Source organism: Panulirus ornatus, chromosome 8 (genome assembly GCF_036320965.1).
Source record: "Panulirus ornatus isolate Po-2019 chromosome 8, ASM3632096v1, whole genome shotgun sequence".
NCBI classification, from domain to species: Eukaryota; Metazoa; Arthropoda; class Malacostraca; order Decapoda; family Palinuridae; genus Panulirus; species Panulirus ornatus.
In genome coordinates, this window is record NC_092231.1 from 27784367 (window position 1) to 27811412 (window position 27046).

Consider the following 27046-nt stretch of genomic DNA (forward strand, 5'->3'; position numbering starts at 1 on the left):
TTTCTTACTCTAAAAATGAAGTATAAGGGCACCATCCCAATCACTTCAGGAATTATTTGACTTTTTGAACTAAGAGTAAACTGTAAAGTAAGATAGGAGAAGCACAACAGAAATCATTATTTTCTTTAACCCTATGGAGATGGATAATTTGATAATGAGGGCAATACAGATCAAGGAAAATATGCAGTTAATCACTGCAGAAGTTGGTGAAACATTCTTTGAAATCAACACAATTCATAAAAACCTCACTTAACTTCAGCTCAGGGCCAATATGTACCTTATTTCTTGAATTTATAGTCACAATGTATAAAGAAAATTGTTGTTTTTTCCTCCTGTCACACAACAAAGAATGTTTATCAGAACTGCTTTCTTCTGGTGGGATGAAGCTAAAGGTGCCTTTTCCACATGGGTTAAAGTGACCAGTGGAGTACCACAGGGTTCAAATACAGAACCATTTCCCTTCAATGATGTGTCTGGAGGTATGGAATCCTACCTGAATATGTTTGCAAAAGATGCAAAGGTCAGGAGGAAAGTGAAAAAGAGGAGGCTTGCATCAGCTAACAAGGAGACCTAAACAGACTCCAAAGTTGGTCTGAAATGTGGTTGATGAAATTCAACCCAAGCAAATGTAAGTACTGAGGACGGGACAAAGCAAAAGATGGTCTCAATATGACTAATACTGAGCAGGAAATTAACTTCAGGATTCTATGTGTGAGAAGGACTTTAGAGTTGATAATGTCCCTTACACGTTGCCGAAGTACTATAGTTAGGAAGACAAACGGTCTCATGCAAGTATCAGATTAGCTTTTAGGTATAAGAATAAAAAAATATCTATAGCAATTCATATCCTACATAAAGCCAAAACTAGAATATGCTACTCAGGTTTGGTCATCACACCTAGAGGAACAAAAAATCTCAAAAAGGTCCAGAGGAGGGCAACAACGATAGGATCATAATTAAGAGAGCTGCAACAAAGATAGTATCAGAATTAAGAGAGCTATGTCACAGGGAAAGGCTGGAGGCTTTAAATCTACCCACTTTGGAGGAGAGAAGAGCGACCTAATCAAACCTTTGAATTTTCAGGAGACCAATTATACAAGAAACAAGTTTATATGGACTTAAAGAAATACTTTTATATTGTAAGACTGGTGGATGAATGAAAGAATGACTGATGAAATTGTTAATTTAGAGAGCATATATGAATTCAAGAAGCTGTATGATACAAGAGAATGTTCAAGATATTGAGCTCCACAAGTGTAAAACTCCTTCCCTGTACAATAAAAACAAGTAATTACACAATGCACAAACTCTGCATGTAAACATACAAAGCAAATAAAAATAACGTAAACATGAGACCATAAAAATCATATCTTTCAAATAACATCAAAAATAAGGTAAACTCTGGCTATTAATATTTCTGACACTTGTTCCCAATGGAACTTCCTCAAGGGGGTGGCCATGGCACCAAAGTCTCCATCACTAGTAAACTCTGAGCCACTTCTTAGCCTTTAGTGCCCCACTCTTAACAGGCTACTAGCAGAGGACAACTCTACCACAATGTTTGTAGAGACTCCTCCTATCAACTGCTTCTGCCTAAAATTCCTAACCAATACTTCCACCTAATGTTTCTTCCTGATGCTCCTAGGTATTATCATATCAGGTTTACAAAGTTTCTGCTGATTTCTGAAAGTGTTTCATTCATCTTTACAACAATTAACACTACTTTTTCCATGTGCTTCATATCCTTTCCCACTATCAATTTTTATAAAGTTACAAGATACAAAATATTCTAAATCATGGTCTCTCACACTTATTGTATTTTCCACACATTATTTTATAACTGCAAAGTGAAATCAATAACATTCATAAGGGATTAATGAGGTACCTTTACCCACCTCACTCCAGTCCACATGAGTGTTGTGTCCTTAAGGAGCTATCATACACCACATAGTGCACAGGTTTAAAAAACATAGCCTATGTCATTGCTTTTCACTGCACTATAATTGGCTATAGATATAAACAATACACAGTCCACAGGCAGATAATGAATGATCATTAACCAAAAGGTCAAGGAGCATGGCCATATGACAGTATAAAGTGTAAAAGGAGATGCATGTTGCTTGGTAATAAAATTACTGAGAAATGTATTGGTGTATATATATATATATTCTTTCTTTTACTTTCAAACTATTCGCCATTTCCCGCATTAACAAGGTAGCGTTAATAACAGGGCTGGGCCTCTGAGAGAATATCCTCACCTGGCCCCCTTCTCTGTTCCTTCTTTTGGAAAATTAAAAAAAAAAAAAAGAGGGGAGGATTTCCAGCCCCCCACTCCCTCCACTTTAAGTCGCCTTCTACGACACGCAGGGAATACGTGGGAAGTATTCTTTCTCCCCTATCCCCAGGGATAATATATATATATACATATATTTTCATTTATTTTTTTTTTATTTTGCTTTGTCGCTGTCTCCCGCGTTAGCGAGGTAGCGCAAGGAAACAGACGAAAGAATGGCCCAACCCACCCACATACACATGTATATACATACACGTCCACACATGCAAATATACATACCTATACATCTCAATGTACACATATATATACACACACAGACATATGCATATATACACATGTACATAATTCATACTGAGTTTATTTACTCCCACCGCCACCTCGCCACACATGGAATAACAAACCCCTCCCCCCTCATGTGTGCGAGGTATCCCTAGGAAAAGACAACAAAGGCCCCATTCGTTCACACTCAGTCTCCAGCTGTCATGTAATAATGCACCGAAACCACAGCTCCCTTTCCACATCCAGGCCCCACAGAACTTTCCATGGTTTACCCCAAATGCTTCACATGCCCTGGTTCAATCCATTGACAGCAAGTCGACCCGGGTATACCACATCATTCCAATTCACTCTATTCCTTGCACGCCTTTCACCCTCCTGCATGTTCAGTCTCCGATCACTCAAAATCTTTTTCACTCCATATTTCCACCTCCAATTTGGTCTCCCACTTCTCCTCGTTCCCTACATCTCTAACATATATATCCTCTTGGTCATCCTTCCTCACTCATTCTCTCCATGTGACCTAACAATTTCAAAACACCCTCTTCTGCTCTCTCAACCACACTCTTTTTATTTCCACATATCTCTCTTACCCTTACATTACTTACTCCTCGTTCCCTACATCTCTGACACATATATCCTCTTGGTCAATCCTTCCTAACTCATTCTCTCCATGTGACCAAACAATTTCAAAACACCCTCTTCTGCTCTCTCAACCACACTCTTTTTATTTCCACACATCTCTCTTACCCTTACATTACTTACTCGATCAAACCACCTCACACCACATATTGTCCTCAAACATCTCATTTCCAGCACATCCACACTCCTGCGTACCACTCTATCCATAGCCCACGCCTTGCAGCCATACAACATTGTTGGAACCACTATTCCTTCAAACATAGCCATTTTTGCTTTCCGAGATGATATATATATATATATATATATATATATATATATATATATATATATATATATATATATATATATATATATATATATATATTCTTTCTTTCTTTCAAACTATTCGCCATTTCCCGCATTAGCGAGGTAGCGTTAAGAACAGAGGACTGAGCCTTGAGGGAATACCCTCACCTGGCCCAATTCTCTGTTCCTTCTTTTGGAAAATTAAAAAAAAAAAAAAAAACGAGAGGGGAGGATTTCCAGCCCCCGCTCCCTCCCCTTTTAGTCGCCTTCTACGACACGCAGGGAATACGTGGGAAGTATTCTTTCTCCCCTATCCCCAGGGATATATATATATATATATATATATATATATATATATATATATATATATATATATATATATATATATATATATATATTTTTGCTTTGTCGCAGTCTCCCGCGTTTGCGAGGTAGCACAAGGAAACAGACGAAAGAAATGGCCCAACCCACCCCCATACACATGTATATACATACGTCCACACACGCAAATATACATACCTACACAGCTTTCCATGGTTTACCCCAGACGCTTCACATGCCCTGATTCAATCCACTGACAGCACGTCAACCCCGGTATACCACATCGATCCAATTCACTCTATTCCTTGCCCTCCTTTCACCCTCCTGCATGTTCAGGCCCCGATCACACAAAATCTTTTTCACTCCATCTTTCCACCTCCAATTTGGTCTCCCACTTCTCCTCGTTCCCTCCACCTCCAACACATATATCCTCTTGGTCAATCTTTCCTCACTCATTCTCTCCATGTGCCCAAACAATTTCAAAACACCCTCTTCTGCTCTCTCAACCATGCTCTTTTTATTTCCACACATCTCTCTTACCCTTACATTACTTGCTTGATCAAACCACCTCACACCACACATTGTCCTCAAACATCTCATTTCCAGCACATCCATCCTCCTGCGCACAACTCTATCCATAGCCCACGCCTCGCAACCATACAACATTGTTGGAACCACTATTCCTTCAAACATACCCATTTTTGCTTTCCGAGATAATGTTCTCGACTTCCACACATTCTTCAAGGCTCCCAGAATTTTCGCCCCCTCCCCTACCCTATGATCCACTTCCGCTTCCATGGTTCCATCCACTGCCAGATCCACTCCCAGATATCTAAAACACTTTACTTCCTCCAGTTTTTCTCCATTCAAACTTACCTCCCAATTGACTTGACCCTCAACCCTACTGTACCTAATAACCTTGCTTTTATTCACATTTACTCTTAACTTTCTTCTTTCACACACTTTACCAAACTCAGTCACCAGCTTCTGCAGTTTCTCACATGAATCAGCCACCAGCGCTGCATCATCAGCGAACAACAACTGACTCACTTCCCAAGCTCTCTCATACACAACAGACTTCATACTTGCCCCTCTTTCCAAAACTCTTGCATTCACCTCCCTAACAACCACACCATATATTCTTAATACCTTCCACAGAGCATCTCTATCAACTCTATCATATGCCTTCTCCAGATCCATAAATGCTACATACAAATCCATTTGCTTTTCTAAGTATTTCTCACATACATTCTTCAAAGCAAACACCTGATCCAAACATCCTCTACCACTTCTGAAACCACACTGCTCTTCCCCAATCTGGTGCTCTGTACATGCCTTCACCCTATCGATCAATACCCTCCCATATAATTTACCAGGAATACTCAACAAACTTATACCTCTGTAATTTGAGCACTCACTCTTATCCCCTTTGCCTTTGTACAATGGCACTATGCAAGCATTCTGCCAAACCGCAGGCACCTCACCATGAGTCATACATACATTAAATAACCTTACCAACCAGTCAACAAAACAGTCACCCCCATTTTTAATAAATTCCACTGCAATACAATCCAAACCTGCTGCCTTGCTGGCTTTCATCTTCCGCAAAGCTTTTAATACCTCTTCTCTGTTTACCAAATCCTTTCCCCTAACCCTCTCACTTTGCACACCACCTCGACCAAAACACCCTATATCTGCCACTCTATCATCAAACACATTCAACAAACGTTCAAAATACTCACTCCATCTTCTCACATCACCACTACTTGTTATCACCTCCCCATTAGCCCCCTTCACTGAAGTTCCCATTTGCTACCTTGTTTTACCCACTTTATTGACCTCCTTCCAAAACATCTTTTTATTCTCCCTAAAATTTAATGATACTCTCTCACCCCAACTCTCATTTACCCTCTTTTTCACCTCTTGCACCTTTCTCTTGACCTCCTGCCTCTTTCTTTTATACATCTCCCACTCATTTGCATTTTTTCCCTGCAAAAATCGTCCAAATGCCTCTCTGTTGCCTTTCACTAATAATCTTACTTCTTCATCCCACCACTCACTACCCTTTCTAATCAACCCACCTTCCACGCTTCTTATGCCACAAGCATCTTTTGTGCAAGCCATCACTGCATCACTAAATACATCCCATTCCTCCCCCACTCCCCTTACCTCCTTTGTTCTCACCTTCTTCCATTCTGTATTTAGTCTCTCCTGGTACTTCCTCACACAAGTCTCCTTCCCAAGCTCACTTACTCTCATCACTCTCTTCACCCCAACATTCTTCTTTTCTGAAAACCCCTACAAATCTTTACCTTCGCCTCCACAAGATAATGATCAGACATCCCTCCAGTTGCACCTCTCAGCACATTAACATCCAAAAGTCTCTCTTTCGCACGCCTATCAATTAACACATAATCCAATAATGCTCTCTGGCCATCTCTCCTACTTACATACGTATACTTATGTATATCTCGCTTTTTAAACCAGGTATTCCCAATCACCAGTCCTTTTTCAGCACATAAATCTACAAGCTCTTCACCATTTCCATTTACAACACTGAACACCCCATGTATACCAATTATTCCCTCAACTGCCACATTACTCACCTATGCATTCAAATCACCCATCACTATAACCCGATCTTGTGCATCCACCCACTAACACACTCATTCAGCTGCTCCCAAAACACTTGCCTCTCATGATCTTTCTTCTCATGCCCAGGTGCATATGCACCAATAATCACCCATCCCCCTCCATCAACTTTCAGTTTTACCCATATCAATCTAGAATTTACTTTCTTACACTCTATCACATACTCCCACCACTCCTGTTTCAGGAGTAGTGCTACTCCTTCCCTTGCTCTTGTCCTCTCACTAACCCCTGACTTTACTCCCAAGACATTCCCAAACCACTCTTCCCCTTTACCCTTGAGCTTCGTTTCACTCAGAGCCAAAACATCCAGGCTCCTTTCCTCAAACATACTACGTATCTCTCCTTTTTTCTCATCTTGGTTACATCCACACACATTTAGACACCCCAATCTGAGCCTTCGAGGAGGATGAGCCCTCCCCGCATGACTCGTTCTGTTTCCCCTTTTAGAAAGTCAAAATACAAGGAGGGGAGGGTTTCTGGCCCCCCACTCCCGTCCCATTTAGTCGCCTTCTACGACATGTGAGGAATGTGTGGGAAGTATTCTTTCTCCCCTATCCACAGGGATATATATATATATATATATATATATATATATATATATATATATATATATATATATATATATATATATATATATAAATATATATATATACACGTGGCCAGGTGAGGATATTCCCTCAGAGGCCCAGTCCTCTGTTCTTAACGCTACCTTGCTAACGCGGGAAATGGCGAATAGTATAAAAGAAAGAAAGAATATATATATATATATATATATATATATATATATATATATATATATATATGATTGGGAATACCTGGTTTAAAAAGCGAGATATACATAAGTATACTTATGTAAGTAGGAGAGATGGCCAGAGAGCGTTATTGGATTACGTGTTAATTGACAGGCGTGCGAAAGAGAGACTTTTGGATGTTAATGTGCTGAGAGGTGCTACTGGAGGGATGTCTGATCATTATCTTGTGGAGGCTAAGGTGAAAATTAGTATGGGTTTTCAGAAAAGAGGAGTGAATGTTGGGGTGAAGAAGGTGGTGAGAGTAAGTGAGCTTGGGAAGGAGACCTGTGTGGGGAAGTACCAGGAGAGACTGTGTACAGAATGGAAAAAGGTGAGAACAATGGAAGTAAGGGGAGTGGGGGAGGAGTGGGATGTATTTAGGGAATCAGTGACGGATTGCGCAAAAGATGCTTGTGGCATGAGAAGAGTGGGAGGTGGGCTGTTTAGAAAGGGTAGTGAGTGGTGGGATGAAGAAGTAAGAGTATTAGTGAAAGAGAAGAGAGAGGCATTTGGACGATTTTTGCAGGGAAAAAATGCAATTGAGTGGGAGATGTATAAAAGAAAGAGACAGGAGGTCAAGAGAAAGGTGCAAGAGGTGAAAAAAAGGGCAAATGAGAGTTGGGGTGAGAGACTATCAGTAAATTTTAGGGAGAATAAAAAGATGTTCTGGAAGGAGGTAAATAGGGTGCGTAAGACAAGGGAGCAAATGGGAACTTCAGTGAAGGGCGTAAATGGGGAGGTGATAACAAGTAGCGGTGATGTGAGAAGGAGATGGAATGAGTATTTTGAAGGTTTGTTGAATGTGTCTGATGACAGAGTGGCAGATATAGGGTGTTTTGGTCGAGGTGGTGTGCAAAGTGAGAGGGTTAGGGAAAATGATTTGGTAAACAGAGAAGAGGTAGTAAAAGCTTTGCGGAAGATGAAAGCCGGCAAGGCAGCAGGTTTGGATGGTATTGCAGTGGAATTTATTAAAAAAGGGGGTGACTGTATTGTTGACTGGTTGGTAAGGTTATTTAATGTATGTATGACTCATGGTGAGGTGCCTGAGGATTGGCGGAATGCGTGCATAGTGCCATTGTACAAAGGCAAAGGGGATAAGAGTGAGTGCTCAAATTACAGAGGTATAAGTTTGTTGAGTATTCCTGGTAAATTATATGGGAGGGTATTGATTGAGAGGGTGAAGGCATGTACAGAGCATCAGATTGGGGAAGAGCAGTGCGGTTTCAGAAGTGGTAGAGGATGTGTGGATCAGGTGTTTGCTTTGAAGAATGTATGTGAGAAATACTTAGAAAAGCAAATGGATTTGTATGTAGCATTTATGGATCTGGAGAAGGCATATGATAGAGTTGATAGAGATGCTCTGTGGAAGGTATTAAGAATATATGGTGTGGGAGGAAAGTTGTTAGAAGCAGTGAAAAGTTTTTATCGAGGATGTAAGGCATGTGTACGTGTAGGAAGAGAGGAAAGTGATTGGTTCTCAGTGAATGTAGGTTTGCGGCAGGGATGTGTGATGTCTCCATGGTTGTTTAATTTGTTTATGGATGGGGTTGTAAGGGAGGTAAATGCAAGAGTCCTGGAAAGAGGGGCAAGTATGAAGTCTGTTGGGGATGAGAGAGCTTGGGAAGTGAGTCAGTTGTTGTTCGCTGATGATACAGCGCTGGTGGCTGATTCATGTGAGAAACTGCAGAAGCTGGTGACTGAGTTTGGTAAAGTGTGTGGAAGAAGAAAGTTGAGAGTAAATGTGAATAAGAGCAAGGTTATTAGGTACAGTAGGGGTGAGGGTCAAGTCAATTGGGAGGTGAGTTTGAATGGAGAAAAACTGGAGGAAGTGAAGTGTTTTAGATATCTGGGAGTGGATCTGTCAGCGGATGGAACCATGGAAGCGGAAGTGGATCATAGGGTGGGGGAGGGGGCGAAAATTTTGGGAGCCTTGAAAAATGTGTGGAAGTCGAGAACATTATCTCGGAAAGCAAAAATGGGTATGTTTGAGGGAATAGTGGTTCCAACAATGTTGTATGGTTGCGAGGCGTGGGCTATGGATAGAGATGTGCGCAGGAGGATGGATGTGCTGGAAATGAGATGTTTGAGGACAATGTGTGGTGTGAGGTGGTTTGATCGAGTAAGTAACGTAAGGGTGAGAGAGATGTGTGGAAATAAAAAGAGCGTGGTTGAGAGAGCAGAAGAGGGTGTTTTGAAATGGTTTGGGCACATGGAGAGAATGAGTGAGGAGAGATTGACCAAGAGGATATATGTGTCGGAGGTGGAGGGAACGAGGAGAAGAGGGAGACCAAATTGGAGGTGGAAAGATGGAGTGAAAAAGATTTTGTGTGATCGGGGCCTGAACATGCAGGAGGGTGAAAGGAGGGCAAGAAATAGAGTGAATTGGAGTCATGTGGTATACAGGGGTTGACGTGATGTCAGTGGATTGAAGCAAGGCATGTGAAGCGTCTGGGGTAAACCATGGAAAGCTGTGTAGGTATGTATATTTGCGTGTGTGGACGAGTGTATGTACATGTGTATGGGGGGGGGGGGCCATTTCTTTCGTCTGTTTCCTTGCGCTACCTCGCAAACGCGGGAGACAGCGACAAAGTATAAAAAAAAAAAAAAAAAAAAAAATATATATATATATATATATATATATGGTGAGGTGCCTGAGGATTGGCGGAATGCGTGCATAGTGCCATTGTACAAAGGCAAAGGGGATAAGAGTGAGTGCTCAAATTACAGAGGTATAAGATTGTTGAGTATTCCTGGTAAATTATATGGGAGGGTATTGATTGAAAAGGTGAAGGCATGTACAGAGCATCAGATTGGGGAAGAGCAGTGTGGTTTCAGAAGTGGTAGAGGATGTGTGGATCAGGTGTTTGCTTTGAAGAATGTATGTGAGAAATACTTAGAAAAGCAAATGGATTTGTATGTAGCATTTATGGATCTGGAAAAGGCATATGATAGAGTTGATAGAGATGCTCTGTGGAAGGTATTAAGAATATATGGTGTGGGAGGCAAGTTGTTAGAAGCAGTGAAAAGTTTTTATCGAGGATGTAAGGCATGTGTACGTGTAGGAAGAGAGGAAAGTGATTGGTTCTCAGTGAATGTAGGTTTGCGGCAGGGGTGTGTGATGTCTCCATGGTTGTTTAATTTGTTTTAGGATGGGGTTGTTAGGGAGGTGAATGCAAGAGTTTTGGAAAGAGGGGCAAGTATGAAGTCTGTTGGGGATGAGAGAGCTCGGGAAGTGAGTCAGTTGTTCGCTGATGATACAGCGCTGGTGGCTGATTCATGTGAGAAACTGCAGAAGCTGGTGACTGAGTTTGGTAAAGTGTGTGAAAGAAGAAAGTTAAGAGTAAATGTGAATAAGAGCAAGGTTATTAGGTACAGTAGGGTTGAGGGTCAAGTCAATTGGGAGGTGAGTTTGAATGGAGAAAAACTGGAGGAAGTGAAGTGTTTTAGATATCTGGGAGTGGATCTGGCAGCGGATGGAAACATGGAAGCGGAAGTGGATCATAGGGTGGGGGAGGGGGCGAAAATTCTGGGAGCCTTGAAGAATGTGTGGAAGTCAAGAACATTATCTCGGAAAGCAAAAATGGGTATGTTTGAAGGAATAGTGGTTCCAACAATGTTGTATGGTTGCGAGGCATGGACTATGGATAGAGTTGTGCGCAGGAGGATGGATGTGCTGGAAATGAGATGTTTGAGGACAATGTGTGGTGTGAGGTGGTTTGATCGAGTAAGTAACGTAAGGGTAAGAGAGATGTGTGGAAATAAAAAGAGCATGGTTGAGAGAGCAGAAGAGGGTGTTTTGAAATGGTTTGGTCACATGGAGAGAATGAGTGAGGAAAGATTGACCAAGAGGATATATGTGTCGGAGGTGGAGGGAACGAGGAGAAGAGGGAGACCAAATTGGAGGTGGAAAGATGGAGTGAAAAAGATTTTGTGTGATCGGGGCCTGAACATGCAGGAGGGTGAAAGGAGGGCAAGGAATAGAGTGAATTGGATCGATGTGGTATACCGGGGTTGACGTGCTGTCAGTAGATTGAATCAAGGCATGTGAAGCGTCTGGGGTAAACCATGGAAAGCTGTGTAGGTATGTGTATTTGCGTGTGTGGACGTATGTATATACATGTGTATGGGGGTGGGTTGGGCCATTTCTTTCGTCTGTTTCCTTGCGCTACCTCGCAAACGCGGGAGACAGCGACAAAGCAAAAGAAAAAAAAAATATATATATATATATATGTATATATATATATATATATATATATATATATATATATATATATATATTTTTTTTTTTTTTCAAACTATTCGCCATTTCCCGCGTTAGCGAGGTAGCGTTAAGAACAGAGAACTGGGCCATTGAGGGAATATCCTCACCTGGCCCCCTTCTCTGTTCCTTCTTTTGGAAAATTAAAAAAAGAATTGAGAGAGGAGGATTTCCAGCCCCCCGCTCCCTTCCCTTTTAGTCGCCTTCTACGACACGCAGGGAATACGTGGGAAGTATATATATATATATATATATATATATATATATATATATATATATATATATATATATATGCACACCACCTCGACCAAAACACCCTATATCTGCCACTCTATCATCAAACACATTCAACAAACCTTCAAAATACTCACTCCATCTCCTCACATCACCACTACTTGTTATCACCTCCCCATTAGCCCCCTTCACTGAAGTTCCCATTTGCTCCCTTGTCTTATGCACTTTATTTACCTCCTTCCAGAACATCTTTTTATTCTCCCTAAAATTTAATGATACTCTCTCACCCCAACTCTCATTTGCCCTCTTTTTCACCTCTTGCACCTTTCTCTTGACCTCCTGTCTCTTTCTTTTATACATCTCCCACTCAATTGTATTTTTTCCCTGCAAAAATCATCCAAATGCCTCTCTCTTCTCTTTCATTAATAATCTTACTTCTTCATCCCACCACTCACTACCCTTTCTAATGAACCCACCTCCCACTCTTCTCATGCCACAAGCATCTTCTGCGCAATCCATCACTGATTCCCTAAATACATCCCATTCCTCCCCCACTCCCCTTACTTCCATTGTTCTCACCTTTTTCAATTCTGTACTCAGTCTCTCCTGGTACTTCCTCACACAAGTCTCCTTCCCAAGCTCACTTACTCTCACCACCCTCTTCACCCCAAAGTGAGAGGGTTAGGGAAAATGATTTGGTAAACAGAGAAGAGGTAGTAAAAGCTTTGCGGAAGATGAAAGCCAGCAAGGCAGCAGGTTTGGATGGTATTGCAGTGGAATTTATTAAAAATGGGGGTGACTGTATTATTGACTGGTTGGTAAGGTTATTTAATGTATGCATGACTCATGGTGAGGTGCCTGAGGATTGGCGGAATGTATGCATAGTGCCATTGAACAAAGGCAAAGGGGATAAGAGCGAGTGCTCAAATTTCAGAGGTATAAGTTTGTTGAGTATTCCTGGTAAATCATATGGGAGGGAATTGATTGAGAGGATGAAGGCATGTACAGAGCATCAGATTGGGGAAGAGCAGTGTGGTTTCAGAAGTGGTAGAGGATGTGTGGATCAGGTGTTTGCTTTGAAGAATGTATGTGAGAAATACTTAGAAAAGCAAATGGATTTGTATGTAGCATTTATGGATCTGGAGAAGGCATATGATAGAGTTGATAGAGATGCTCTGTGGAAGGTATTAAGAATATATGGTGTGGGAGGCAAGTTGTTAGAAGCAGTGAAAAGTTTTTATCGAGGATGTAAGGCATGTGTACGTGTAGGAAGAGAGGAAAGTGATTGGTTCTCAGTGAATGTAGGTTTGCGGCAGGGGTGTGTGATGTCTCCATGGTTGTTTAATTTGTTTATGGATGGGGTTGTTAGGGAGGTGAATGCAAGAGTTTTGGAAAGAGGGGCAAGTATGAAGTCTGTTGGGGATGAGAGAGCTTGGGAAGTGAGTCAGTTGTTGTTCGCTGATGATACAGCGCTGGTGGCTGATTCATGTGAGAAACTGCAGAAGCTGGTGACTGAGTTTGGTAAAGTGTGTGAAAGAAGAAAGTTAAGAGTAAATGTGAATAAGAGCAAGGTTATTAGGTACAGTAGGGTTGAGGGTCAAGTCAATTGGGTACCTAGGTAAGTTTGAATGGAGAAAAACTGGAGGAAGTAAAGTGTTTTAGATATCTGGGAGTGGATCTGGCAGCGGATGGAACCATGGAAGCGGAAGTGGATCATAGGGTGGGGGAGGGGGCGAAAATCCTGGGAGCCTTGAAGAATGTGTGGAAGTCGAGAACATTATCTCGGAAAGCAAAAATGGGTATGTTTGAAGGAATAGTGGTTCCAACAATGTTGTATGGTTGCAAGGCGTGGGCTATGGATAGAGTTGTGCGCAGGAGGGTGGATGTGCTGGAAATGAGATGTTTGAGGACAATGTGTGGTGTGAGGTGGTTTGATCGAGTAAGTAACGTAAGGGTAAGAGAGATGTGTGGAAATAAAAAGAGCGTGGTTGAGAGAGCAGAAGAGGGTGTTTTGAAATGGCTTGGGCACATGGAGAGAATGAGTGAGGAAAGATTGACCAAGAGGATATATGTGTCGGAGGTGGAGGGAACGAGGAGAAGTGGGAGACAAAATTGAAGGTGGAAAGATGGAGTGAAAAAGATTTTGTGTGATCGGGGCCTGAACATGCAGGAGGGTGAAAGGAGGGCAAGGAATAGAGTGAATTGGATCGATGTGGTATACCGGGGTTGACGTGCTCTCAGTGGATTGAATCAGGGCATGTGAAGCGTCTGGGGTAAACAATGGAAAGCTGTGTAGGTATGTATATTTGCGTGTGTGGACGTATGTATATACATGTGTATGGGGGTGGGTTGGGCCATTTCTTTTGTCTGTTTCCTTGCGCTACCTCGCAAGCTTTGCGGAAGATGAAAGCCGGCAAGGCAGCAGGTTTGGATGGTACTGCAGTGGAATTTATTAAAAAAAGGGGGTGACTGTATTATTGACTGGTTGGTAAGGTTATTTAATGTATGTATGATTCATGGTGAGGTGCCTGAGGATTGGCGGAATGCGTGCATAGTGCCATTGTACAAAGGCAAAGGGGATAAGAGTGAGTGCTCAAATTACAGAGGTATAAGTTTGTTGAGTTTTTTTTTTTTTTTTTTTTTTTTTTTTTTTTTTCAAAAGAAGGAACAGAGAATTGGGCCAGGTGAGGGTATTCCCTCAAAGGCCCAGTCCTCTGTTCTTAACGCTACCTCGCTAATGCGGGAAATGGCGAATAGTTTAAAAGAAAGAAAAGGAAGTTTGTTGAGTATTCCTGGTAAATTATAGGGGAGGGTATTGATTGAGAGGGTGAAGGCATGTACAGAGCATCAGATTGTGGAAGAGCAGTGTGGTTTCAGAAGTGGTAGAGGATGTGTGGATCAGGTGTTTGCTTTGAAGAATGTAAGTGAGAAATACTTAGAAAAGCAAATGGATTTGTATGTAGCATTTATGGATCTGGAGAAGGCATATGATAGAGTTGATAGAGATGCTCTGTGGAAGGTATTAAGAATATATGGTGTGGGAGGCAAGTTGTTAGAAGCAGTGAAAAGTTTTTATCGAGGATGTAAGGCATGTGTACGTGTAGGAAGAGAGGAAAGTGATTGGTTCTCAGTGAATGTAGGTTTGCAGCAGGGGTGTGTGATGTCTCCATGGTTGTTTAATTTGTTTATGGATGGGGTTGTTAGGGAGGTGAATGCAAGAGGTTTGGAAAGAGGGGCAAGTATGAAGTCTGTTGGGGATGAGAGAGCTTGGGAAGTGAGTCAGTTGTTGTTCGCTGATGATACAGCGCTGGTGGCTGATTCATGTGAGAAACTGCAGAAGCTGGTGACTGAGTTTGGTAAACTGTGTGAAAGAAGAAAGTTAAGAGTAAATGTGAATAAGAGCAAGGTTATTAGGTACAGTAGGGTTGAGGGTCAAGTCAATTGGGTACCTAGGTAAGTTTGAATGGAGAAAAACTGGAGGAAGTAAAGTGTTTTAGATATCTAGGAGTGGATCTGGCAGCGGATGGAACCATGGAAGCGGAAGTGGATCATAGGGTGGGGGAGGGGGCGAAAATCCTGGGAGCCTTGAAGAATGTGTGGAAGTCAAGAACATTATCTCCGAAAGCAAAAATGGCTATGTTCGAAGGAATAGTGGTTCCAACAATGTTGTATGGTTGCAAGGCGTGGGCTATGGATAGAGTTGTGCGCAGGAGGGTGGATGTGCTGGAAATGAGATGTTTGAGGACAATGTGTGGTGTGATGTGGTTTGATCGAGTAAGTAACGTAAGGGTAAGAGAGACGTGTGGAAATAAAAAGAGTGTTAAAAAGAGTGTGGTTGAGAGAGCAGAAGAGGGTGTTTTGAAATGGTTTGGGCACATGGAGAGAATGAGTGAGGAAAGATTGACCAAGAGGATATATGTGTCGGAGGTGGAGGGAACGAGGAGAAGTGGGAGACCAAATTGGAGGTGGAAAGATGGAGTGAAAAAGATTTTGTGTGATCGGGGCCTGAACATGCAGGAGGGTGAAAGGAGGGCAAGGAATAGAGTGAATTGGATCGATGTGGTATACCGGGGATGACGTGCTGTCAGTGGATTGAATCAGGGCATGTGAAGCGTCTAGGGTGAACCATGGAAAGCTGTGTAGGTATGTATATTTGCGTGTGTGGACGTATGTATATACATGTGTATGGGGTGGGTTGGGCCATTTCTTTCGTCTGTTTCCTTGTGCTACCTCGCAAACGCGGGAGACAGCGACAAAGCAAAAAAAAAAATATATATATATATATATATATATATATATATATATATATATATATATATATCCCCATATCCCTGGGGATAGGGGAGAAAGAATACTTCCCATGTATTCCCTGCGTGTCGTAGAAGGCGACTAAAAGGGGAGGGAGCGGGTGGCTGGAAATCCTCCCCTCTCGTTTTTTTTTAATTTTCCAAAAGAAGGAACAGAGAAGGGGGCCAGGTGAGGATTTTCCCTCTAAGGCCCAGTCCTCTGTTCTTAATGCTACCTCGCAAATGCGGGAAATGGCGAATCGTATGAAAAAAAAAAAAAAAAAGAATATATATATATATATATATATATATATATATATATTTTTTTTTTTCAAACTATTCGCCATTTCCCGCATTAGCGAGGTAGCGTTAAGAACAGAGGACTGGGCCTTTTTCGGAATATCCTCACCTGGCCCCCTCTGTTCCTTCTTTTGGAAAATTAAAAAAAAACGAGAGGGGACGATTTCCAGCCCCCCACTCCCTCCCCTTTTAGTCGCCTTCTACGACACGCAGGGAATACGTGGGAAGTATTCTTAATCCCCTATCCCCAGGGATAATATATATATATATATATATATATATATATATATATATATATATATATATATATATATATATCCCTGGGGATAGGGGATTAAGAATATATATATTATATATATATTTTTTTGCTTCATCGCTGTCTCCCACGTTTGCGAGGTAGCGCAAGGAAACAGACGAAAAGAAATGGCCCAACCCACCCCCATACACATGTATATACATACATGTCCACACATGCAAATATACATATCTATACATCTCAATGTACACATATATATACACACACAGACATATACATACACACACATGTACATAATTCATACTGTCTGCCTTTATTTATTCCCATCATCACCTCGCCACACATGGAATAACATCCCCCTCCCACCTCAATGTAAGCGAGGTAGCACTAGGAAAAGACAACAAAGGCCCCATTCGTTCACACTTAGCCTCTAGCTGTCATGTAATAATGCCCGAAACCACAGCTCCCTTTCCACATCCAGGCCCCACACAACTTTCCATGGTTTACCCCAGACGCTTAACATGCCCTGATTCAATCCATTGACAGCACGTCGACCCCGGTATACCACATCGATCCAATTCACTCTATTCCTTGCCCGCCTTTCACCCTCCTGCATGCTCAGGCCCTGATCACTCAAAATCTTTTTCACTCCATCTTTCCACCTCCAATTTGGTCTCCCACTTCTCGTTCCCTCAACCTCCGACACATATATCCTCTTGGTCAATCTTTCCTCACTCATTCTCTCCATGTGCCCAAACCATTTCAAAACATGCTCTTCTGCTCTCTCAACCAAGCTCTTTTTATTTCCACACATCTCTCTTACCCTTACATTACTTACTCGATCAAACCACCTCACACCACATATTGTCCTCAAACATCTCATTTCCAGCACATCCACCCTACTGCACACAACTCTATCCATGGCCCACGCCTCGCAACCATACACCATTGTTGGAACCACTATTCCTTCAAACATACCCAATTTTTGCTTTCCGAGCGTGGTTGAGAAAGCAGAAGAGGGTGTATCGAAATAGTTTGGTCACATGGAGAGAATGAGTGAGGAAAGATTAACAAAGAGAATATATGTGTTAGAGGTGGAGGGAACGAGGAGAAGTGGGAGACCAAATTGGAGGTGGAAAGATGGGGTGAAAAGATTTGAAGTGATCGGGGCCTGAACATGCAGGAGGGTGAAGGCGTGCAAGGAATAGAGTGAACTGGAACGATGTGGTATACTGGGGTTGACGTGCTGTCAATGGATTGAACCATGGTATGTGAAGCGTCTGGGGTAAACCATGGAAACTTTTGTGGGGCCTAGATGTGGAAAGGGACCTGTGGTTTCGGTGCATTATACATGACAGCTAGAGACTGAGTGCGAACGAATGTGGCCTTTGTTGTATTTTCCTAGTGCTACCTCTCGCACTGCGGGGGTAGGGGGTTGTTTATTTCATGTGTGGCGGGGTGGCGACAGGAATGAATAAGGGCAGACAGTATGAATTACATACATGTGTATATATCCATATGTCTGTGTGTGTATATATATATTGAGGTGTGTATATATATATTGAGGTATATAGGTATGTATATGTGCGTGTGAGGACATGTACGTATATACATGTGTGTGTGTGGGTGGATTGGGCCATTCTTTCGTCTGTTTCCTTGCCCTACCTCGCTAACGCAGAAGACAGCGACAAAGTATAATAAAAAAATATATATACAAGGCGGTGGGTTTGGACGGTATTGGAGGAATTTATTAGAAAAGGGGGTGACTGTGTTGTTGACTGGTTGGTAAGGATATTCAGTGTATGTATGGTTCATGGTCAAGTGCCTGAGGATTGGCGGAATGCATGCATAGTGCCATTGTATAAAGGCAAAGGGGATAAAGGTGAGTGTTCAAATTACAGAGGTATAAGTTTGTTGATTATTTCTGGGAAATCATGTGGGAGGGTACTGATTGTGAGGGTAAAGGCATGTACAGAGCATCAGATTGGTAAAGAGCAGTGTGGTTTCACATGTGGTAGAGGATGTGTGGATCAGGTGTTTGCTTTCAAGAATATATGTGAAAAATACTTAGAAAACAGATGGACTTGTATGTACCATTAATGGATCTGGAGAAGGCATATGATAGAGTTGATAGAGATGCTCTGTGGAAGGTATTAAGAGTATATGGTTTGGGAAGTAAGTTGCTAGAAGCAGTGAAAAGTTTTTATCGAGGATGTAAGGCATGTGTACATGTAGGAAGAGAGGAAAGTGATTGGTTCCCAGTGAATGTCGGTTTGTGGCACGGGTGTGTGATGTCTTCATGGTTGTTTGATTTGTTTATGGATGAGGTTGTTAGGGAGGTGAATGCAAGAGTTTTGGAGAAAGAGAGGCAAGTATGCAGTCTGTTGTGGATGAAAGGGCTTGGGAAGTGAGTCAGTTGTTGTTCACTGGTGATACAGTGCTAGTGGCTTGTTCGGGTGAGAAACTGCAGAAGTTGGTGACACTTTGGTAAAGTGTGTGAAATAAAAAGCTGAGAGTAAATGTGAATAAGAGCAAGGTTATCAAGTTCAGTAGGATTGAGGGACAAGTCAATTGGGAGAACAGTCTGAATGGAGAAAAATGGAGGAAGTGAAGTGTTTTAGATATCTGGGAGTGGAATTGGCAGCGGATGGAACCATGGAAGCAGAAGTGAATCACTGGGTGGGGGCAGGGGCAAAGGTTCTGGGAGCATTGAAGAATGTGTGGATGGCGAGAACATTATCTTGGAAAGCAAAAATGGGTATGTTTGAAGGAATAGTGGTTCCAACAATGTTATATGGTTGCGAGGCTTGGGCTATAGACAGAGTTGTGCGGAGGAGGGTGGATGTGCTGGAAATGAGATGTTTGAGAACAATATGTGGTGTGAGGTGGTCTGATCGAGTAAGTAATGTAAGGGTAAGAGAGATGTGTGGTAATAAAAAGAGTGTGGTTGAGAAAGCAGAAGAGGGTGTTTTGAAATGGTTTGGTCACATGGAGAGAATGAGTGAGGAAAGATTGACCAAGAGGATATGTGTCAGAGGTGGAGGGAACGAGGAGAAGTGGGAGACCAAATTGGAGGTGGAAATATGGAGTGAAAAAGATTTTGAGTGATTGGGGCTTGAACATGAAGGAGGGTGAAAGGTGTGCAAGGAATAGAGTGAACTGGAACGATGTGGTATACCGGGGTCGACGTGCTGTCAATGGATTGAACCAGGGCATGTGAAGCGTCTGGGGTAAACCATGGAAAGTTCTGTGGGGCCTGGATGTGGAAAGGGAGCTGTGGTTTCGGTGCATTATTACATGACAGCTAGAGACTGAGTGTGGACGAATATGGCCTTTGTTGTATTTTCCTAGCGCTACCTTGCACACATGAGGGGGGAGGGGGTTGTTATTTCATGTGTGGCGGGTTGGCGATGGGAATGAATAAAGGCAGATAGTATGAATTATGTACATGTGTATATATGTATATGTCTGTGTGTATATATATGTATACGTTGAGATGTATAGGTATGTATATTTGAATGTGTGGACGTGTATGTATATACATGTGTATGTGGGTGGGTTGTGGCCATTCTTTCGTCTGTTTCCTTGCGCTACCTCGCTAACGCGGGAGACAGCAACAAAGCAAAATAAATAAAATAAATAATATCTTTTTTTTCTTTTAAACTATTCGCCATTTCCCGCATTAGCGAGGTAGCGTTAGGAACAGAGGACTGGGCCTTTTTTGGAATATCCTCACCTGGCCCCCTCTGTTCCTTCTTTTAGAAAATTAAAAAAAAATAAATAATATATGTATACATTTATTTAAGTAAAGTGTTAAAGTAAAGTGTTAAGTAAAGTGTTTTAGATATCTGGGATTGGATCTGGCAGCGGATGGAACCATGGAAGCAGAAGTGAATCATAGGGTGGGGGAGGGGGCGAAAATCCTGGGAGCCTTGAAGAATGTGTGGAAATCGAGAACATTATCTCCGAAAGCAAAAATGGCTATGTTTGAAGGAATAGTGGTTCCAACAATGTTGTATGGTTACGAGGCGTGGGCTATGGATAGAGTTGTGCGCAGGAGGGTGGATGTGCTGGAAATGAGATGTTTGAGGACAATATGTGGTGTGAGGTGGTTTGATCGAGCAAGTAATGTAAGGGTAAGAGAGATGTGTGGAAATAAAAAGAGTGTGGTTGAGAGAGCAGAAGAGGGTGTTTTGAAATGGTTTGGGCACATGGAGAGAATGAGTGAGGAAAGATTGACCAAGAGGCTATATGTGTCGGAGGTGGAGGGAACGAGGAGAAGTGGGAGACCAAATTGGAGGTGGAAAGATGGAGTGAAAAAGATTTTGAGTGATCGGGGCCTGAACATGCAGGAGGGTGAAAGGCGGGCAAGGAATAGAGTGAATTGGATCGATGTGGTATACCGGGGTCGACATGCTGTCAGTGGATTGAATCAGGGCGTGTGAAGCATCTGGGGTAAACCATGGAAAATTCTGTGGGGCCTGGATGTGGAAAGGGAGCTGTGGTTTCGGGCATTATTGCATGACAGCTAGAGACTGAGTGTGAACGAATGGGGCCTTTGTGGTCTTTTCCTAGTGCTACCTCACACACATGAGGAGGGAGGGGGATGTTATTCCATGTGTGGCGAGGTGGCGATGGGAATGAATAAAGGCAGACAGTGTGAATTGTGTGCATGTGTATATATGTATGTGTCTGTGTGTGTATATATATGTGTACATTGAGATGTATGGGTATGTGTATTTGCGTGTGTGGACGTGTATGTATATACATGTGTATGGGGGTGGGTTGGGCCATTTCTTTCGTCTGTTTCCTTGCGCTACCTCGCAAACGTGGGAGACAGTGACAAAGCAAAATAATAAAATAATAATACATTTATTTATTTATTTATTTATTTATTTATTTATTAAACTTTGTCACTGTCTCCTGCGTTAGCAAGGTAGCGCAAGAAAACAGATGAAAGAATAACCCAACCCACCCACATAAACATGTATATACATACACTTTCACACAGGCACATATACATACCTATACATCTCAACGTATACATACATATACACACACAGACATATACATATATACACATGTACATAATTCATACTGTCTGCCCTTATATTTACATTATTCATTATACTTAGTTGCCATCTCCCATGTTAGTGAGGTAGTCGCAAGGAAACAGGCAAAAGAATGGCCCAACCCACCCAAATACACATGTATATACATAAACGCCCACACACGTACATAGACATACCTATACATTTCAACATATACATACAAAGACATCAAAGACATATTGTTACGAACATGTGTGTGTACCCCATGTTTGTATGTGTGCCCCTGTGTGTTTATGGTGTAAGTGATATTATATGTTGTAGGATGGCAGAGAGAGGGCCAGGGCCTCTGTTATCTTGCCTTGGGTTTCACTCCCCTAGCCAGGTCATCAATCCAGTTACCCTGCATGCATTCCACCAATCCTCAGGCACTTCACTCTGATCCATACATACAATAAATATCCCTGCCAACCAGTCAACAACACAGTCACCCCCTTTCTAAATAAATTCTACTGCAATCCAAACCCGCCTTCCTACATATTCTCAGCGTGTCGTAGACGGCGACTAAATGGGGCGGGAGCAGGGAACTGGAAACCCTACCCTTCTTGTATTTCAATTTCTAAAAGGGTAAACAGAAGAAGGAGTCATGCAGGGAGTGCTCATCCTCCTTGAAGGCTCAGATTGGGTTGTCTGAATGTGTGTGGATGTAACCAAGATGAGAAGAAAGGAGAGACAGGTAGTATGTTTGAGGAAAGAAACACCTGATACACACATCCTCTACCACTTCTGAAATCACACTGCTCCTCCCCAATCTGACACTCTGTACATACTTTCATGCTATCAATCAGTATTCTCTCATACAATTTCCTAGGAATACTCAATAAACTTATGCCTCTGTAATTTGAAAACTCACCTTTATCCCCTTTGCCTTTGTACAATGGCACTATGCATGCATTCTGCCAATCCTCAGGCACTTCACCCTGATCCATACATACAATGAATATCCTTACCAACCAATCAACAACACAGTCACCCCCGTTCTTAATAAATTCTACTGCAATCCAAACCCGCCTTCCCACGTATTCCTAGCATGTTGTAGAAAGCAACTAAAGGGGACGGGAGCGGGAGACTGGAAATCCTGCTCTCCTTGTATTTCAATTTCTAAGTGGGGAAGCAGAAGAATGAATCAATGGGGAGTACTCATCCTCCTCGAAGGAGCAGACTAGGGTGTCTGAATGTGTGAATGTAACAAGATGAGAAGAAAGGAGAGATAGGCATATGTTGGAAGAAAGAAACCTGGATGTTCTGGCTCTGAGTAAAACAAAGCTCAAGGGTAAAGGGAAAGAATGGTTTGGGAAAGTCTTGGGAGTAAAGTTAGGGGTTGGTAAGAGGACAAGAGCTAAGAAAGGAGTAGCACTATTCCTGAAGCACAAGTTGTAGAAGTAATGATAAACTGTAAGAAAGTAAATTATACACTGATGTGGGTAAAACTGAAAGTGGATGGAGAGAGATGGGTGATTATTGGTGCTTATGCACCTGGTCATGAGAAGAAATACCATGAGAGGCAAGTGTTTTGGGAGCAGCTGAGTAAGTATGCCAGCAGCTTTGATGCAAGAGACTGGGTTTTAATGATGGATGATTTAAATGCAAAAGTGAGTAATGAGGCAGTTGAGGGTATAATTGGTGTACATGGGGTCAGTGTTGTGAATGGAAATGGTGAAGAGCTTGTGGATTTGTGTGCTGAAAAAGGACTGGTGATTGGGAACACCTGGTTTAAAAAGAGAGATATACATAAGTATACATTTGTAAGTCTCTCTTTTGTGCGTCTATCAATTAACAAGTAATCCAATAACGCTCTCTGGCCATCTCTCCTACTTACATACGTACACTTATGTATATCTCGCTTTTTAAACCAGGTATTCCCAATCACCAGTCCTTTTTCAGCACATAAATCTACAAGCTCTTCACCATTTCCATTTACAACACTGAACATTCCATGTATACCAATTATTCCCTCAACTGCCACATTACTCACCTTTGCATTCAAATCACCCATCACTATAACCCGGTCTTGTGCATCAAAACCACTAACACACTCATTCAGCTGCTCCCAAAACACTTGCCTCTCATGATCTTTCTTCTCATGCCCAGGTGCATATGCAACAATAATCACCTATCTCCCTCCATCAACTTTCAGTTTTACCCATATCAATCTAGAATTTACTTTCTTACACTCTATCACATACTCCCACAACTCCTGATTCAGGAGTAGTGCTACTCCTTCCCTTGCTCTTGTCCTCTCACTAACCCCTGACTTTACTCCCAAGACATTCCCAAACCACTCTTCCCCTTTACCCTTGAGCTTCATTTCACTCAGAGCCAAAACATCCAGGTTCCTTTCCTCAAATATACTACCTATCTCTCCTTTTTTCTCACCTTGGTTACATCCACACACATTTAGACACCCCAATCTGAGCCTTCGAGGAGGATGAGCACTCCTCGCGTGACTCCTTCTGTTTCCCCTTTTACAAAGTTAAAATACAAGGAGGGGAGGGTTTCTGGCCCCCCACTCCCGTCCCCTTTAGTCGCCTTCTACGACACGTGAGGAATGCGTGGGAAGTATTCTTTCTCCCCTATCCCCAGGGATGTTAATGTGCTGAGAGGTGCAACTGGGGGGATGTCTGATCATTATCTTGTGGAGGCGAAGGTGAAGATTTGTGGGGGTTTTCAGAAAAGAAGAGAGAATGTTGGGGTGAAGAGAGTGGTGAGAGTAAGTGAGCTTGGGAAGGAGACTTGTGTGAGCAAGTACCAGGACAGACTGAATACAGAATGGAAAAAGGTGAGAACAAAGGAGGTAAGGGGAGTGGGGGAGGAATGGGATGTATTTAGGGAAGCAATGATGGCTTGTGCAAAAGATGCTTGTGGCATGAGAAGCGTGGGAGGTGGGTTGATTAGAAAAGGTAGTGAGTGGTGGGATGAAGAAGTAAGATTATTAGTGAAAGAGAAGAGAGAGACATTTGGACGATTTTTGCAGGGAAAAAATGCAAATGAGTGGGAGAGGTATAAAAGAAAGAGGCAGGAGGTCAAGAGAAAGGTGCAAGAGGTGAAAAAGAGGGCAAATGAGAGTTGGGGTGAGAGAGTATCATTAAATTTCAGGGAGAATAAAAAGATGTTTTGGAAGGAGGTAAATAAAGTGCGTAAGACAAGGGAGCAAATGGGAACTTCAGTGAAGGGGGCTAATGGGAGGTGATAACAAGTAGTGGTGATGTGAGAAGGAGATGGAGTGAGTATTTTGAAGGTTTGTTGAATGTGTTTGATGATAGAGTGGCAGATATAGGGTGTTTTGCTCGAGGTGGTGTGCAAAGTGAGAGGGTTAGGGAAAATGATTTGGTAAATAGAGGAGAGGTAGTAAAAGCTTTACGGAAGATGAAAGCCGGCAATGCAGCAGGTTTGGATGGTATTGCAGTGGAATTTATTAAAAAAGGGGGATGACTGTATTGTTGACTGGTTGGTAAGGTTATCTAATGTATGTATGATTCATGGTGAGGTGCCTGAGGATTGGTGGAATGCTTGCATAGTGCCATTGTACAAAGGCAAAGGGGATAAGAGTGAGTGCTCAAATTACAGAGGTATAAGTTTGTTGAGTATTCCTGGTAAAAAATATGGGAGGGTATTGATGGAGAGGGTGAAGGCAGGTACAGAGCATCAGATTGGGGAAGAGCAGTGTGGTTTCAGAAGTGGTAGACGATGTGTGGATCAAGTGTTTGCTTTGAAGAATGTATGTGAGAAATACTTAGAAAAGCAAATGGATTTGTATGTAGCATTTATGGATCTGGAGAAGGCATATGATAGAGTTGATAGAGATGCTCTGTGGAAGGTTTTAAGAATATATGGTCTGGGAGGATGTAAGGCATGTGTACGTGTAGGAAGAGAGGAAAGTGATTGGTTCTCAGTGAATGTAGGTTTGCGGCAGGGGTGTGTGATGTCTCCATGGTTGTTTAATTTGTTTATGGATGGGGTTGTTAGGGAGGTGAATGCAAGAGTTTTGGAAAGAAGGGCAAGTATGAAGTCTGTTGGGGATGAGAGAGCTTGGGAAGTGAGTCAGTTGTTGTTCGCAGATGATACATCGCTGGTGGCTGATTCACGTGAGAAACTGCAGCAGCTGGTGACTGAGTTTGGTAAAGTGTGTGAAAGAAGAAAGTTAAGAGTAAATGTGAATAAGAGCAAGGTTATTAGGTACAGTAGGGTTGAGGGTCAAGTCAATTGGGAGGTGAGTTTGAATGGAGAAAAACTGGAGGAAGTGAAGTGTTTTAGATATCTGGGAGTGGATCTGCCAGCGGATGGAACCATGGAAGCGGAAGTGGATCATAGGGTGGGGGAGGGGGCGAAAATTCTGGGAGCCTTGAAGAATGTGTGGAAGTCGAGAACATTATCTCGGAAAGCAAAAATGGGTATGTTTGAAGGAATAGTGGTTCCAACAATGTTGTATGGTTGCGAGGCGTGGGCTATGGATAGAGTGGTGCGCAGGAGGATGGATGTGCTGGAAATGAGATGTTTGAGGACAATGTGTGGTGTGAGGTGGTTTGATCGAGTAAGTAACGTAAGGGTAAGAGAGATGTGTGGAAATAAAAAGAGCGTGGTTGAGAGAGCAGAAGAGGGTGTTTTGAGATGGTTTGGGCACATGGAGAGAATGAGTGAGGAAAGATTGACCAAGAGGATATATGTGTCGGAGGTGGAGGGAACGAGGAGAAGAGGGAGACCAAATTGGAGGTGGAAAGATGGAGTGAAAAAGATTTTGTGTGATCGGGGCCTGAACATGCAGGAGGGTGAAAGGAGGGCAAGGAATAGAGTGAATTGGATCGATGTGGTATACCGGGGTTGACGTGCTGTCAGTAGATTGAATCAGGGCATGTGAAGCGTCTGGGGTAAACCATGGAAAGCTGTGTAGGTATGTATATTTGCGTGTGTGGACGTATGTATATACATGTGTATGGGGGTGGGTTGGGCCATTTCTTTCGTCTGTTTCCTTGCGCTACCTCACAAACGCGGGAGACAGCGACAAAGCAAAAAAAAAAAAAAAAATGGTGTGGGAGGCAAGTTGCTAGAAGCAGTTAAAAGTTTTTATCGAGGATGTAAGGCATGTGTGCGTGTAGGAAGAGAGGAAAGTGATTGGTTCTCAGTGAATGTAGGTTTGCGGCAGGGGTGTGTGATGTCTCCATGGTTGTTTAATTAGTTTATGGATGGGGTTGGTAGGGAGGTGAATGCAAGAGTTTTGGAAAGAGGGGCAAGTATGCAGTCTGTTGTGGATGAGAGAGCTTGGGAAGTGAGTCAGTTGTTGTTCGCTGATGATACAGCGCTGGTGGCTGATTCATGTAAGAAACTGCAGAAGCTGGTGACTGAGTTT

General features: G+C 42.4%; 1 protein-coding gene and 1 pseudogene across 5 annotated transcripts in view; one reads left to right on the forward strand and one right to left on the reverse strand.

Annotated features, from left to right (window-relative positions):
- The window catches only part of CaMKI (Calcium/calmodulin-dependent protein kinase I), a 317987-nt gene that overhangs the window by 192879 nt on the left and 98062 nt on the right, over nt 1-27046 (reverse strand). The gene's annotated exons all lie outside the window — the stretch shown is intronic.
- The window catches only part of LOC139749661 (uncharacterized), a 35654-nt pseudogene continuing 8957 nt past the window's right edge, over nt 350-27046 (forward strand).